Source organism: Osmia lignaria, chromosome 10 (genome assembly GCF_051020975.1).
Source record: "Osmia lignaria lignaria isolate PbOS001 chromosome 10, iyOsmLign1, whole genome shotgun sequence".
NCBI classification, from domain to species: Eukaryota; Metazoa; Arthropoda; class Insecta; order Hymenoptera; family Megachilidae; genus Osmia; species Osmia lignaria.
In genome coordinates this window covers 2,658,953-2,676,041 of record NC_135041.1, presented here as the reverse complement: position 1 = coordinate 2,676,041, position 17,089 = coordinate 2,658,953, and the positions used below count along the sequence as shown (strand labels likewise).

The following is a 17,089-nucleotide window of genomic DNA, read 5'->3' as shown; positions in this document are numbered from 1 at the left end:
GACCGGATGGCGCGCGATGGTCCGCCGGCAGGTCATACGCAGCAATAAAATATTATATCTCCGGTAATTTTGCGTGTTCCATCATGAAATTTTCAGGGTATTTAGAAAACTCTTTAAAGATTCTACAGAAAAAATTTCAGACTGATTCGTGCTCCCCCTTGGGGTTATTTTCAAGTTTGAAAATTATAAACATTATTTACAACAATTTGAAGATTGCGTTGAAACATGTAGTAATTTTTTTATTAAACTTTGAAGTTTTACCTATAAAATGCCGGTTCATGCATGTCGATATCTATAATACTTTCCGAGTTATGATTTTTTGAAAAAAAAGTGACCCTAAATTTTCAGTCCTTATAACTTGGAAAGTTTAAACAATATCGAGGAACGGAGCATCGATTTTTTGTTCGTACATTGGGTTCTACCAGCCTACAAAATTTAACAAAAATCCAAGACCATGCGGGAAAAAGTGTGATCACTTTGCGTGGAATGGCCCAAATACAGCTTTCGCGAGCTCATTTTAAGAGGCAAATGGCATAATCGATAAGCAAATTCTATAGCATTGACCATACGTTGAGATAAAATTGCCATAGATACCGAAAATAATTGATTTCGGATGGTGTCGTTTCGGCGTTTCGCTCGTAAAGCGGCTTCTTTAATAATATTTCCTGTGTCCTGCGGCTCGCATTTACTTGCGTATTTAGCAATATAATATGCGACGGCTATAACATTTCCGCATGGTTGAATATTCATGTTTGCTTCCCAAAGCTTTAAAATAGTTGGGTTGTAATTATACACCATAACTTCATTTGCGGTTCTCTTAAGTACGCAGTTACGCCCGTTGTTGGCAAGTGTGTCATCTGGACCTAAGCACATCGTTATTTCGTGTATCGGTCTGGGGAATCCAAATCCACAAAAACGATTATTATGATCTTTGTAACATATATGAGAATGTTTATGAATTTGGACTTTTTGAAGTATATCGTTCAAATCGTGATTTTCGACTTCCAATGAACAAGATATAATTTTCTCAATAACGTTTTGGCCTTCGTTAGTTAGGAAATCAGGTACGTTTGCACACCAAATAAGCATGTGCAAATGTGGACTTCCCCTATTTTGAAATTCAATTCTATACCAAAAATCGGTAACAATGCCGCCTAAGCAATGCAAGTTTTTTAAATACTGCATTAACGCGTTTACGCGTAAAGTAAATTGTCTTGCGATAACTACCGGGTGTCTCTAAACCAACTGTAGTGGAACTGCAAACGTAAGGTTTTCAAGTTCGGTCGTTGATTTGCCTTCGGATAGTAGTAATGCCGTCAACATATCTGGCCAATTTAGATCATTACAAGAGAACGTAGCGTCACGTCCGGACAAATTTTCAAATTTGTCCGCCTCACGTTCCCTTATCAAGCCTTCGGGTTGTAGGAGACTCCTCATGTGAGGGGCGTGAGGAGGGCAAATTACTACTTCATCTTTCTTTTATTTCTCCTTGACTCTGTGGTTTCCCATCAAGCCTTCGGGTTGTAAGAGACTTCTTCATGTGGGAAATGCACAGGGAAGAGTTTGAGTTTATAATTATTCTACTTTTGTCCTTTCTATCCTTTCATTCTTCTCATACTTCTCAATTCTTTTCTTAGTTAATACCCCTCCTTGAAACTATCGTCGTGCTCAACTGCGTAGTAACAGAAACTCGTGATAGAAAAACTCGGTTTCGACCGAGGAGAGGTATCGTAAACAGCGTTCGCTGCGCGGTTAGTCAGTGCTTCGCATTGTAGGGGTCTCCTCAGGCTAACTGTGCAAAAGCGTAAAGATTAATTTATTTCTGAAATTAACACCGATACTCTCCTCTTTTTCACGCGTGGGCGCCAGTCGGTCCCTAACCCGATCGCGTGTATGAATTGAATGCTCGAAAGAGAACGCGAAGTAATCTAGCGTGTTGAATATTTGTATGAATGCGAGAGCGAGGAATGAGAACCCTTGCAAGCAAACGTTAGCAAGCGTTCGAGGACTGTTTAGAGGCGAAGGGTCGTACGGGGCAATAAAAGTCTTTGTATCGAATTCCGAGAATTTGCCTGAAACCGAAAACCTAACGGTAAATTTCGAATGGCGAGAACGTTCTCGAACCAACTACGTCGCAAATGTAATAACGAATATTCGATTAATAAGGAAAAACTGTCGTTATTGAAAAATTGCAATCGAACACCTAATGTCTTACAACGAGCGTACCAGCGCAATTCGTATTGTTAATCGATTTCTTTACGAACAAGATGATTATGGAAAAGCCAATTGTTAACTAGGGAACCTCGCGATAACCGGTTCATTATTTAAACGTAATAGTACAACAGACATAGTTTATGTTCATAATTATCCGCATATTTATTGTTCAGTAAGACTGATTCAAACTGTTAACAGATATTCGCATCGTTGCTAGCTAATATGCGAAATTATCGAAAGCATGGAACATTCCAGAAATTCTACGGCGTAGAAACACCGAAAAGCCGTTAGACAGAGAAAGAACACCAAGAAAGAGAGAAAGCATGATCTAGAGGAATTTAGCTGGCACGCGCTTTCGACGCGCTGTGATTTGCCGAAATGTCCCCACGCAGGACATCGTCCTCGCGACGGGCCCTTCCGGCTAGGATCGCGATCGATTCTGATCACACTTCGTCGAACAATCGAGTAAGTCGTGACGGGAGCCCATGTGTTTAGAGATAGAGTTGTCGATTGTATTTCGTTGTAATTTAGCTGCGCGGCAAGTCCTACGAATTAGGCAGAGTGTCGTGAGGGTGAAATTCCGAATACGCGGCAAAGACTCAAAGATGCGCGCGTTAAATTCATTTCACACTATTAAAATTCTGCCTTTTCTCTTTCTTTTAATCCGTTTGATCGCGTAATTTCCGAATTAAATTCAATCGCGTTTATTATTCTATTTTTCGAAAATTGTAATCGTCTTGTGATACGTCTATCTAATTTTTGCAATAAACGACAACCGGGTGCGCGAGAAGTGTTAGTGCGACAGCAGCCGCTTATCTTTCTTGGTGTTCCAGATTAACCAGCGATTATTCAGCGATAAGATAGCGAACTTCAGAGCGATTTTTATCGTATATTACATTCTACAGTTTCACGGAAAGCCTGTTCAGTACTAATTTGTCGAGCACGGTATCATTATTCAGTTTCGACGAGGCAAAACGGGCGATCTATTAAGCCCTTTTGGGGTTGTAAGAGTCTCTTCATTTTAGATCGTCTCGTTTCTACAATCAGGTACCGATTATAATTTGTTTCGCTATCTTAATATTCCGAATTTTGAACCATCGCGAGTTTATATGTGACGATTGCTTCGACTACGATACTTTACCAGGAACGACCTGTAAAGCCCTTTCGGGGGTTGTAAGAGTCTCTTCGTTCAGGTCGTTACCTTGCGGATAGAAACCGCCGAAAATCTTAATTTTCTATTATATTTGGTCGAGGTATTTGGTCGTCCTTCATTAAGAACATATAATTTTTACATTTCAAATCCGGTTAATATTATATTAGAAGGTCTCATTGTAAACCAAAGGCTAAACATCTTTTTCCGATTTCATTTATATTTATATCAAATAATAGGTTAAGCATCTTTACCCTTGTAAATCAGTATTGTTTTAATTGAATTCATTTAATAGTAATTAACAGTATTCAAATAGAATCATTTCAGTACTCAAACAATAGTCATTTCAAATTCAGTTTCTGTTACCTTCAATAATTATTTTGAATTAAAATTACTTTCTTTTTGCACACTATACTGTATTAACATTTCTTTTAAATTCCGTTTTGTATCATTTCCTGCATCATTTTACATTTCAAATCCACGCACTCCAACACAAGGTTTCAAGGGGGGACCCGTATAGGACCCAGAACACTGACGAACCCAACGGAAATAATCACTATCTAAATTTCCGACTTTTAATTTGTTCTGACCGTAGAGGACGCTTCCGCGTCATACGCGGTCAGAACTGGTGGCAGCGATACCTTTTTCATCGCCCAAAAATAAGAGGAATCAAGTTCAATATTTTCTATCCTAATTAATTAATTATTCTTTTCCTTTTATAACAGTAGCAAACCATGTGGGCGGTCCAAGACTTCGGACCATGGCAATTAATTCCGAACAGCATCGTTTCCAGTATGAGGCCGATCCTCTTATGTTTCTCATTGTGAGATGTATGTTGTCTATTAATCCCTCTGGAGTATATTCACCTTGGCGCATTCTACATGACACTGAAATGCTAGCTTTTGCACAGTAATATTTAACCACAGAAAATGCGAAGAACAGATAATCTGTTCGTTGGAGCCGTTTGTCATTGCTCAGAATACGTGCTTGTAAGTAATCTAATGGTATTATTGGGATGTCTCGATACTCTCTGAATCCATTTCTTCCATCTGGAAACAGGAAGAACCAACACAGTTCTTCAATTCTTCTCTCCATCTCTAGGTTCAGAGGAGGCGCTGTTTTTCTATGTATATTTGCCAGTTGTATCGGGTCATTTTCTGCGTTATTATTATTATTATTACTTACAGAGACGATATTATCGATGTTGGGAACACCTTCGTCAACCGAACGTAATATGCTTGTTTCGAAAATAATTTGTGTTTCATGGGGTCACAACTGATAGATGTTGCATTCTTTCTACCAGTGAAGATCTATTTCTCTCGGATACAATTGTTACAGGTATTAATGAGTAGATATTTAATACATTACTGTTGCCATTTTTCGCATACAAATTACGATGCAAGGTGGCGTGTAAAACATCAATAGTAGTAAATTTCATACCGCAGAGGCGCCTCGTAACGCTGCTTTATATCCTTTCGGACTGGTTGCTGCATGATACGGCTATTGATGTAAGATTCGCAGTAAGAATTCCGTACATATACCGTTGAAAAAATGTAATCAAACCATTTTTTAAATTTGGAAATCCATCATCACCGTTATCAATATCAATGTGACCATTTACAGACATTTCATAGTCAACGTTAATATTGACTCGCCTATTATTAAATGTTAGATGTGGCAATAATTCAGTTGCGGCTAAATAGTCTACATTGATTTCGTTGGGGTTAGGAATACTTCGCGCTTCAATGCAATCACGATAATCTTTATCTCCGACTATAACCACATAATCGACATCACTAGTACACCACGTACTAGGATCAAGGGAATGAAACGCAACACATGCAACAGCAGCTGTGCCAGTACACTGCTTACCACGAGATTCGATACTGAAGCGATCGCTAGCTTGATGAAACGTGCCTCGTAAAATAGCTACATTCTGACCAACGTCTACAAATCTACTGTTTGGTTCAGTATTTCTTTGTGCAACTTCAATTTCCTCTGTTACAATAGCCGGCTGTTCAATGACATGAGCTATTTCGAAAATATTATTGGTAACGTTAGAAAAACATCGTTGTACATCTTTGTACAAAGCATTATTTTGTAATAGCCATTGTAAGAATACCCGAAGCTTTCCGACATCTATTTTAAATTGTCGCTGTCGCTCCAAATTTTCGTAGCTTTCCAGTACAATCATTATACCGGATTGGTTTAATTGGACTGGAAGTTGCTCGGTTATTTCGAACACATCGCGGGCAAATAGGACTACCTGACCTTTGCACCAATCCTGACTGCAACGATTCTGAATTTTCATGATTTTAAGAACCGGCACTATACTGCACAACATTTGTTTCTCGATTTCCGATAAATCTGCTATCTCGTGAGGTACAGACATTAGTTCCATTTTATTCCAGAATGCCTCTGATGGAACTTTGTGTTTTTTAAGATGATTTAGGTAACGAGAACATGTTGGTATCTTCTCTGATTCCATTAGATTTGCAGGAATTAGGCCAGACAAAGGCTGCGTGTGTAAAGCGTAACGTTGCTGCGGATATAAAGTCTTGTAACACACTGCACACGGTACATCAGCAAAAATATTAATAGCCGATTCAAAGTAGTCTTCCTGGAGGAAACGTTCTTTCCTTCGGGTTTTAGCTAGTTCGCGCATATTTCTTAAACGTATATTTTTTGATTCGATATTTCCCCTTAATAATACTTCACGATTACGATTTTTTATGAGCATTAGACGATGTGAACGTTTTTCAATACATTGATTGGATAAACGTCTGTGGATTAATGTGCGACCCAGCCGCGGATCGGCGTCGCGCATCGCGGGCCCCCACCGCGGCGGCCTCCCCACTCCCGCGAGCGAAGCTATAAGTAGGATCGATCGACGCGTGGATCGATGAGTTGCCTCGGGGCTTCGGCCCCGAGCAGACCTCCTAGGAGGTCGGACCGGAGCACCGGCAGGCTCGACGTCGCGGTTTGTCCAGGCGAAGAGCCCACCGGCCGTCGGACCGTGACGTACGTCACGGGCTGGCAGCTCCCACCCGGTCCAGCAGCCGTAGGCGCCTAGCTTCGTCAGCCCCGAGGTTTGTCCCAGGATGACCAAACTAGTGCGCGTCCGTAACATCCGCCGGTTTGACCGCGGGGTTCCGAACGCTAGCTTACACGGCACCGCATCCGGCCTATGGCAATCGATCCCGTCCCGTCCCGAGGCTAGACCCAGGGCGAGCCAGGATTCGTCGTCGACTCGTTCACTGCTAGGTTTGACCACGGTGTACGAGAAGACAGCCGCGTCAGGCAAGCGGGCAGCAACTCTACCGCAGCGCGAAACATCGCAGCGCGCGAATTAAATAAAGACCGACGGTCCGAAGGGGCCATCCCTTCTCCCGATCTCCAGCGACTTCGCGTCTCACGCGTGCGCCGTAACACCGCGTCTCTCTCGTTCGCGTTCGCGCTCCGCTCAGCGCTTTCACTCCGGGCTCCGACTCTGCGCCGGTAGCCTGCAAGACCGCGTAGCGACAGCTACGAACCGCGCTAGATTAAGACCGCGTAGCTTCTGTAACGGACCGGGTTCTGCCGTAGTTTGTAAGCCAATGTACAGGGTGTAAAAAAATTAAATGTCACGACCTATATAGGGTGATTCTACACCTATGGATCGGTGGAGATCTGTCAAAGAAAGCGACCGCAAAATTGACCTGGACCCCTAATTTCAAGGTCAAACTTTTTTATTGGCTTATCGTATAGTGCTCATCGAGGGGATAAAAAGTCTGAAAGGAACCATGTGCCGGAAATCAACCCTTCTCCTAGAAAAAAGCCGTCGAAGTTTCCATATACCATAATGCATTAAACGTTGAGTCGCCCGGTACCCCTCTGCAGTGATCTTGGCGCGGCAGTCTCGCGTATCGCTCGAGTTTCATGCTATAGGACAATTCTTGAATTTCAATCACAATGCCAGCATATAGGAAGGGTAAATTCTAAGAGAGCATATTTAAAAAGACAAAATAACGACTGCGTGTAAAAGAAAATAAGAATGAATTTAATTCACTGAAGTTTTGCACTTCGAATATAAACGCAAGATAAATGTTTAGTTTTATCATTTCACAGTTCGTTAACACATCGCAGTTATTTTCTTTTATTTTCTTTTATTTTCTTCAATAAAAGAAAATAACTGCGATGTGTTAACGAACTGTGAAATGATAAAACTAAACATTTATCTTGCGTTTATATTCGAAGTGCAAAACTTCAGTGAATTAAATTCATTCTTATTTTCTTTTACACGCAGTCGTTATTTTGTCTTTTTAAATATGCTCTCTTAGAATTTACCCTTCCTATATGCTGGCATTGTGATTGAAATTCAAGAATTGTCCTATAGCATGAAACTCGAGCGATACGCGAGACTGCCGCGCCAAGATCACTGCAGAGGGGTACCGGGCGACTCAACGTTTAATGCATTATGGTATATGGAAACTTTGACGGCTTTTTTCTAGGAGAAGGGTTGATTTCCGGCACATGGTTCCTTTCAGACTTTTTATCCCCTCGATGAGCACTATACGATAAGCCAATAAAAAAGTTTGACCTTGAAATTAGGGGTCAAAGTCAATTTTGCGGTCGCTTTCTTTGACAGATCTCCACCGATCCAGAGGTGTAGAATCACCCCATATAGGTCGTGACATTTAATTTTTTTACACCCTGTACATCTAGGCTAAGCGCGACACGGCTCCATCGCCAGCTCACCGTTAGATTTTCTTTTCTGTTGTAGCGAGCCCGGCAGGATATACCGCCACCGACATCGACGCCTCCCGGGGCCGCAGCCGGCGGCCCACTACCACCATTATAGCTCACCCCGTCTATACTTTATTCTGAATAAACATTTCTATTTTCATACTAACACCGCCTCGTTATTTCTCGTACCTGTTCCCCAGCGAACCCTGGCACGGGGAAACCGACCGCGGTGCGCAACGCCGCGCGCACCGACCAGACCGCCCCGTTACAAATGTCAGCTTACGTGATCACTCTTCAGCAGATTCGTTCGCTAAACGTCTATGGATTAATCTCAATCTACGTGATCGTTCCTCAGCAGATTTGTTCGCTAAACGTCTGTGGATTAAACTGAATGTACGTGATCGTTCCTTAGCAGATTCGTTCGCTAAATGTCTATGGATTAATCTCAATCTACGTGATCGTTCCGCAGCAGATTCGTTCGCTAAGCGTCTATGGATTAATCTCAATCTACGTGATCGTTCCTTAGCAGATTCGTTCGCTAAACGCATGTGGATTAATCGCAATCTACGTGACCGTTCCTCAGCAGATTCGTTCGCTAAGCGTCTATGGATTAATCTCAATCTACGTGATCGTTCCTTAGCAGATTCGTTCGCTAAACGCATGTGGATTAATCGCAATCTACGTGACCGTTCCTCAGCAGATTCGTTTGCTAGACGCCTACTGATTAATCTAAGCCTATGTGATCGTTCCTAGACAGATTCGTTCTTTAAACGATTATAAATTATGGTTAGCCGACGTTTCTTCTCATCTATCGTTTCATGCGATAATTTTGAACGCATATATTTTCGCATTGCAGATAATCGGTAATGGCGTTCGTTAATAGTTTCATGACATCGTACCTCTGTATTTCTTTTGCAATTTTTATACAGACGTAATTGCGTGGCGTCGTTTGATTCATTCGTACGATACTTCCTCATATGGGATACGTGTTTTGTGGGCCTACCCATAATTCCGTACTTCTTTTCATATATAGCAACAACTTTTGGTATCAGCCACAATATCGACGGACTTCCAAGAAAAATCAATATTTTCCTCAATCAGATGCTCAAAGCAGGTCTGACCCGTCTCTTTTTATAAATAAAAAGCTCGATGCTTCCTCATATGGGATGCATGTTCTGTAGGTCTACCCATCGCTTCAAGCAAACGTGGTTGGTTTGTTTTTTATTTTAGAAACAATTGATCGCTCCAAGCAGACGTGGTCGGTTTGTTTTTACAAACAATTATTAGTCGCTCCAAGCAGACGTGGCCGGTTTAGGATGTACAAAAATAAAATAATAGCAGTTAAGACGATTACCTTCAGAGCAATTTGCAATTGAACACGTAACGTTGCCAGGTATTCCTTTCAACTGGATATGCGATGTGTCTATGGACTTTAGCTATGTTTGTTTATGTTGTGAGGACGATTGGAATAATATGCCAACTTACAGTATAATTCCGTTACATTGAGTGATAAGTGGAAAATAATAATGAATTTTGAGTCAATAAGTTTTTCATTGAATGCGATGGTACGAGGTCAACGAGGAACATGAACGTTTTTCATACGTAAAGCAATGCGATATAAGTACAAAACTCATGGCAATGTTAAGTGGATCTAATACAACTTAAATTCACAAATACTTGCAATTTAATTAAAATTTGCATTACCTAATATTCAATTACATTTCCATGCGCCTTTTTATGCGTCTTGGCATTGATTCGAATATTTATATCGTTATGATTTTATCTCACGATGCCTTATTTGCTTCACGAAGCTCATTTTTATTTACAGGTTTTCTTATGTACATTAAATTTGTCATAATTGCCAATAAATTCTTCATTGGGCTCAAATGAAGATTGCTTATTGCCCCGTGTATAATTTTATAATTATTACATTATTCTTCGAACTGAATAATCTTCAACTCTCTTACTACGGTGGCAAGTCGGATTGTAAAAGTACATCGCGACACATTGCGTTTGATCGAAACACGTATTCCGACAGGTTGTACAGCGAGTGTAATAAAAAAGTGTTTGAAACAGAATATCTCATTTAAAATTCGACCAAATGACTTGAGGTTTTTTGAGAAGTTATACACATTAATTTACTAAGATATGTGCTTTTGTCGTTTTAAAAAATTATAATTTGTTGAAGTCGTGAAAGAAAATAGTAGAAGGCAATTTTTTATTAACTTATTTATGTGAGGTTGCAATGAATATTTAAAATATGACATTTGTAAATTTAAGCGCGTTATGTGTATGCTGAAAATTTCATCGAGATCGATCAATGTATTTAGCATTTACAAATACTTAAAATTTTCAAAAATCGCGACCTTTCCATCTAAGACCATAACTAGTAACGTTTTTAAATGAAAAGTTGTGATTTTCAAAAATTTTAAATATTCGTAACTTCTAAGTGAATTGAATATTGAATTGAGTTATTTGAATCTACGAAAGACATATTTTAAATTCTTATTATAGGCTCACATAAAAGAGATGAAAAATTGCCTTTTACTATTTTTTTCCACGATTTCAACAAGTTGTATTTTTTTTAAATGACAAGAACACATATCTTAATAAATAAACTTGTATAACTTCTCGATAAAAAAAAACCTCAAGTTATTTGGTCCAATTTTAAATGAGGTATTCTGTTTTATACGGTGATTAGACACTTTTTGTTACACTCACTGTACTTATACTTTCTACATTTCATGGCTACATTAAGAGGGTATAAATATTCCTATCATTGACTGTACGCCGTTTGTTTTTTGCGTATTTGAGGTGAACAGAATATTTACGAATATTTGCGTTCCATATAAACTACTATGTACATACTAACAGGAATGTACACATAGAGAACAATTTGTGCGATCCTGGAATGTGCCCCACCAACTCTCTCCCTTTCAAAGTCACAGATTCCCCCTCACTTTCATACGATCAGTGATTGAAGCAAGTGGTAAGTACGAAACGAGCAATATTTCATTTTTGTATACGTTGTATATAATAATATATATTAATAATCTTTAATAGCTGTTGGTTTATTTAGTTGGTGTATTATTGCAGTTACTTTCAACAAAAAATATTTTTACATCAAAGAAAAACTTATTATTTTCATTTAACTTTTGATTTTGAATTCTTAACAAATTTTTATAGGAATTTTTGTAAAAAAGTAATACAAATATGTTAACAAATATGAATAGATATTATCTTTTTTATTATCAATAAAACTTTTTATTTATATTTAAAATATTCATATTCAATATTGCTTTCTAACGGTTGAATAGGTGCTGAATACGAATATAGAAACCGTTTATCACTATCAGAAACGTTGTTTGGGTATTAAATGTTACGTTGCGCGTGCGACGGCGCAACGTAGAAAGGATAGATAAAAATTGGAGGATACAGGTGGTTAAATTTCAATTAATTGGTTGGAATTCAACCCCCAATACCTACTTTCCTATTTTAGCGCGATGGTTGGTATCGCTGCCACCAGTCTCGAGCGTGTTAACGCTCTCGACAAATTAAAAGACGAAAGACAAAATTGATAAGATGTTAAAAGATTATAATTATTAGCCTTTCGTTGGGTTCGTTCAACGCTTGGTCCCGTACGGGACCCTCCTTGAATCAGAGTATGTTGGTAGGCGTGTTTGGCTGAAATGCGTGAGGTGTGTTTGAAATAAATGGAAACTGTTTAACTAAATGAAACTGGTTTAATTGTGAGTGAAAAATACTGTGAAATGCCAAAGTTAAGAGTTCAATAATTTAGAAATTCCGTTAAATTAGAATTACCAGTTTTGCAAAAATGTGTACAAGTGTAAAGATGCTTAAAATTAATTAACAAAATATATATATGAATATGAAAACACTCTGATATCACAGTTGAAACATTCGACTAATGTACTGAGAAATTCTCGTAACTCCCGAAAGAGCTGGACTAAGGTGCCCTTTGGATGATGGAAAAATCAGAATTTCGAAATTGTAATAAACAAAAAAAATAATATTGAATATTGAATAATATCGATACCTCGTACGGTGGAACGATCTGACCTGAGAAATTCTCGTAACCCTGAAGAGCTGGACCAGATCACCCGCTTTTCCAATCAATGAACGTCGTGATCGAAAAATGTAATTGAAACGACTTACCGTTACGCTGTATAATGCGAAACAAGATTATAATATTCGTTTGTTAAATTGCTCTGTATTCGCCTGATGATCTGGAACACCAAAGAAACGGTAAGACGTTGATCACTGCACTTGTCGCGGCGGAAACGAATTAAAACGGACGAGTACGTCGACGAGAGACAAACGAATAACGAGTTACGAACTACGATTTATTACAGAAACGATCGATATATATTATTTACGCGGAGTGAAATTAATACGAAAACTGCGCGAGCAAACGGTTTAAAACAGAAAGAAATGATAGAAATTTAGGTAGAGGGAAAATTTAATGTGCGCGTCTGTGAGTCCTTGTTAAGAATCGGATTATTTCAACTACCACGGCACTCTGCCTCGCTACGCGGAGGACTTTACCGCAGAGGAAATCTATCACGAAATTCCGAACAGCTCTGTCTCTCGGACACACGGGCTCCCGATCACGTACTTACGATTAATCGATCAAGAGTGACAAATTTCGTGCGCGATCGATGGCCGAAGGGCCCGTCGCGCGAACATCGTCCTTGGAGGGGACGGTTTGGCGAATCGTAGCCCGTTTTCGGAAGTGTCGCGTGCCCGGTGATTGGCTAAGACGCGCGAGCTAGACGAAGATCTTTCATCCCCTTTCTTTGGTGTTCCTTCCTTTTCTCATTCGTCGCCATGATAGTTTCAACGGTTTTCAGAAACTACGCAGTATTTCTCTTTATACATATAATTAATTAACGGCATTTAATCGAGATATAACTATTACTTTAGTTGGAATGCAGAATGAGATTTGAAATCGAAATATAGAGGTCTTGATAGGAACCCGTCATCCGTACATCATGATCAAAATTATTCATTCCCAATTTGCAAAAAGACAGTATGATTTAATATATTTAAAAGCGGATGATGCGCTTACGGTGGTTGTAACGCCGTGGCGAATTATGAAATCTATCACACATTAAAACTATCGCCTCGATCTATTCGGCGTTTGGCATTTTATGAATTTTAAACAATTCTAAATCTGGCGAACGTTCCTTCGAGAACGTTCCTTTGTTCAAAATTTGCCGTTATCGCTAGGCAGTTCGTAGAATTTCGATACAATAGTGTTTATTGCTTCGAACGACCCTTGATTTTCGAACGGCGGTCGAACGTTCGCGACGTTCGCTTTCGTAAGGGTTCTCAATCCTTACTTTAGTTGTTTAAATTTGTTTCATCCATCCACTCTCTCATACTATCGTTACAATCAGGTAAAGATGGTCCTTGTTGGACCGGCTGATGCTTTGTGCAACGGAGTGAGAAAGAGGTTTCTAACAAAAGAGTTATTACGATTTTCCCGTTTCTACGCAGTTACCAAGGGTAATTCCCGAAATGCGAAGCACTGGCTAACTGCGTAGCGCTGGTGTTCTTGCTATGGCTCTCTCTCTCTCTCGAGCTAACCCGAGTTTTTGTACGTATTAGTCTCTTATGTTACAATGGCTGGCGACGATATTTTCAAGGAGGGTCACGTAAACTATTGAAAAGTAGAAAATAGAAACGGCCTTTCCTCGTGTACCTCGCATGAGAAATTCTCGTAACCCTCGAAAGAGCTTGACAAGATACACGATTCCAGGGTAGAGCAGGTAAAGAAGAGAAAGCGATAGAGGAAGTCAAAAATTGAAAAGGATTAAACTCAAACTCTTCCCTGTACATCCCTGCATGAGAAATTCTTGTAACCTCGAAAGGCTTGACAAGAATGTACAAGGTCGAGGAGGAATGGAAAGATTGGCGGAAAACCGAAACACCCGCCTGTACGCCCCTTACATGAGGAATTCTCGTAACCCAAAAGGGCTTGATAAGGGACGCAAGGCGGATAAATTTCAAATTTTCCGCCGGGACGTAACAAAATAACGAACGCCATTTGATGGACGAAAAAAGGAACAATTATATTTATTTTTATTACTAGTCGACAGTAAACTTGGGATGAAATAGTACATGCATATAATTAGAATTTCTTATACAACTTGAATTTTTAAAAAAAATTTAGTGGTACTACTACATTTCGAATGTCATTTTTATCACTTTGATCGTTGTTTAAACATACGTAGTTGATAATATTTTATATATTTCGCAATTAAAATAATCAAAAATTTTGGCCACGAATATAATAATAAAAATATATAAGAAGTACATATTGAATATTAGTTATCCCAATACGTTTTAAAAAGTATAGATGTGTTTCGATATACACGGTCTTGTCGCCGTTCCTGTGATTTTCGTTCTATACAACATAAACACTATGTCACTGTAATCGATAACATTCCATCGCTAGTCATTATTTAATATTAATGTAACTGTTATTACTTATATCTTTTTTTGCAAATATTACATCTATATATTTTTGTTTCAGAACATAAACGTAATAAAAAATAAGAAAACAAGTTTTCTTTTATTATATTAAAATGGAACCATCTGAAAACAATTGTAAGTATTATTTCAACTTCAATAATGGCAAAAGAGTTCAAGAAAAATTAAAAGAAACTCTGGAAAATGCATATATTTCATGATTCAGAAACATGCCTGTAATATATATATATATACATTTCTTTTTTCTCTTTCAAATCAACAGATGTTCAGAGATGTTCAGCTGTTGTTGCAGCAGCAGCATGAGCAGGATCAACGACAAATGCAGCTGCTGCAGCAACAACAATAACAACAATCACAGCAACTGAGGGAGAAGCTCCTCCCTCAGCAGGAGCGAGGAGACCAATCGAGGGAGGAGCCCCGCCCTCAGGAGCAAGAGATGAAGGAACTCAAGAAGGATGAGGAGACGAAGCCACCGCAAAATATATATTACAGATTCTTTTTTATAGTATGAATTATTGCCTCGTACAGAGGAATACAATATTGCCCTTATCAGAACATCTCTGTTGTTCAATATAAGGACAAATATTGCCAATCATAACTTAAACAATAAATATTTAATAATTTCAATTTTACATTACAGAGAGAGAAGTTGCAGCTGGCGTTGTGCGTCGCTTGCGGGGCTATCGCGGGGAAAGGGGCAGGGGAGTAGGGGTACAGCTGGAAGGGGTAGGCGGGGTAGGTGATCGGGGCGGGGCAACACTGTCCAACTCAGCTTCTATTAATTATTAATTATTACTAAAATAAAATTAGTGTCATTAAAAAAAAAAATGGTATTCGTTGTTCTTCTTTTTTATTATTGTATAATATAGAAATAACATAAGACGAATTGCTGATTCAGCCACAATATCATGCGGGAATAATCGGGTGGAGTGAACGTTAACTGTGTAGTCGAAAAGTAAAATTGCTTTATTGACTGCCGCGATCGTTACAGAGGTTTTACAGTTGTATATACGCGTGCCGCTTTGTCGCGCAACCTTTATAGCCTGTGTGCGCGGTGACTCATCGCAGGTCACACGTATTTGTTTTAGCGGATCCGCGACCTCCAATTAAATTTTGTACATCGCTATTTGTTACCTTTTATGGTCATTTTCGAAGCGCCGCGTACTTATGTATGTAGCTAGGTCACGTAAGACCCACGAAGGGCCGGAGGACGGGGGGACCCGGGTACATCCCGACTCCTTCGCGTCGGCGGTTATAATTGTTATAATTACTTGATATATAGTTATAGTTATAATTACTTGAATTCGTTCATTGGTGTATCTTATCAAATAAATGTGCTACAAATTGTAAATTGTTAACATCATTTTCCAACAATTATTATTAATTACCCTTGTTTGATCCTTACTTAACCATTAAGAACGGAAAACCACCTTACGGCATCCTACAAATATTGTTCGTTCCTCTAATTCCACTAAAAAGTGTGAAATAAAATAATTTTTAATAAAAAAAAATCCGACTTCGAAATGCACTAAAAAGTGTAGAATTATTTCTATTTCATTTATACCAGTATTCCACAGCTATTAATAAAATCTACTTAATCGTTAAATAGGATACTAAATACATTTCGATTTTTTCGGAGGCGGTGCAAAATTAAAAAGAGCCGAATATACGATCCTGCCAACAACGATTTGATTGCGGTATGGCAAACTTAGTAATTAATAAGTCGTAAGAAAACAAATTCAAAACGTTACAGATACGGCAGAAAACATTTGTAATTGTAACGATTATATCAGAAGTTGGTAGCACTTCTGATGTACATGTATACTGCATTTCACGAGAGACCATACTTAATTCGCGCAGCCACAGCCGACTCTAGTACTAGCCGTGCTGAAGTAAAAATGGCAACACCGCGGGAGTCCGGTCTGAATATATCAACACCTACCCTACTTAATCTGCCTCCCGGACTCCCGGACTCTCAGCCAATCAACGTCGTCAGACTCCCGACTACTCTCTGGACTTCACATAACCTCTTTGGTTTCGTTCCAATAATTTCGCTTGTTTCAAGGTTTTTGTTAACTTATATACACGTTTATCAATTCTTAAATGTTTCAATTTGATCCAAAGATGGTTTCATTTTGCTTCACACCTAAATTTTCTTGAAACCACTGTAAATATTTCAAATATCATGCTTCACAACACCAAACTACTTTGAGAGTACACAAAATATATATCACATTTATAACAATTTTATACTACCACATCACTTATATTTGCCATAGTTGCAACGTTTATATATTGTTTATACATAATTAACACAAAATAGTGTATATTACTACAGCTTTTAATTAAAAAAGACGTTAATTACAATTCCGAGCACAGGACTCTGTTTTTGAAAATAGGACTCCCGATTGTCACGTGAACGGTGTTGCCACGTTGTTCAGCATGGCTAGTACTAGAGTCGGCTGTGGCGCAGCTCACAAGGTC

General features: G+C 38.9%; 1 long non-coding RNA gene across 3 annotated transcripts; it reads left to right on the top strand.

Annotated features, from left to right (window-relative positions):
- Nucleotides 1-1,492: 1,492 nt before the first annotated feature.
- Nucleotides 1,493-15,104, top strand: LOC117610913 (uncharacterized). Of its 3 annotated transcripts, XR_013062885.1 has the most exons (4): nt 1,493-3,261; nt 4,090-4,353; nt 4,552-4,702; nt 8,127-8,294. It is a non-coding gene; the product is annotated as an uncharacterized LOC117610913 (long non-coding RNA). The 3 variants fall into 3 exon arrangements; XR_013062886.1 differs by lacking the exons at nt 4,090-4,353; nt 4,552-4,702; nt 8,127-8,294 and adding exons at nt 14,649-14,722; nt 14,868-15,104; XR_013062884.1 differs by having other exon boundaries at nt 4,090-4,702.
- The last annotated feature ends 1,985 nt before the right edge of the window (nt 15,105-17,089 follow it).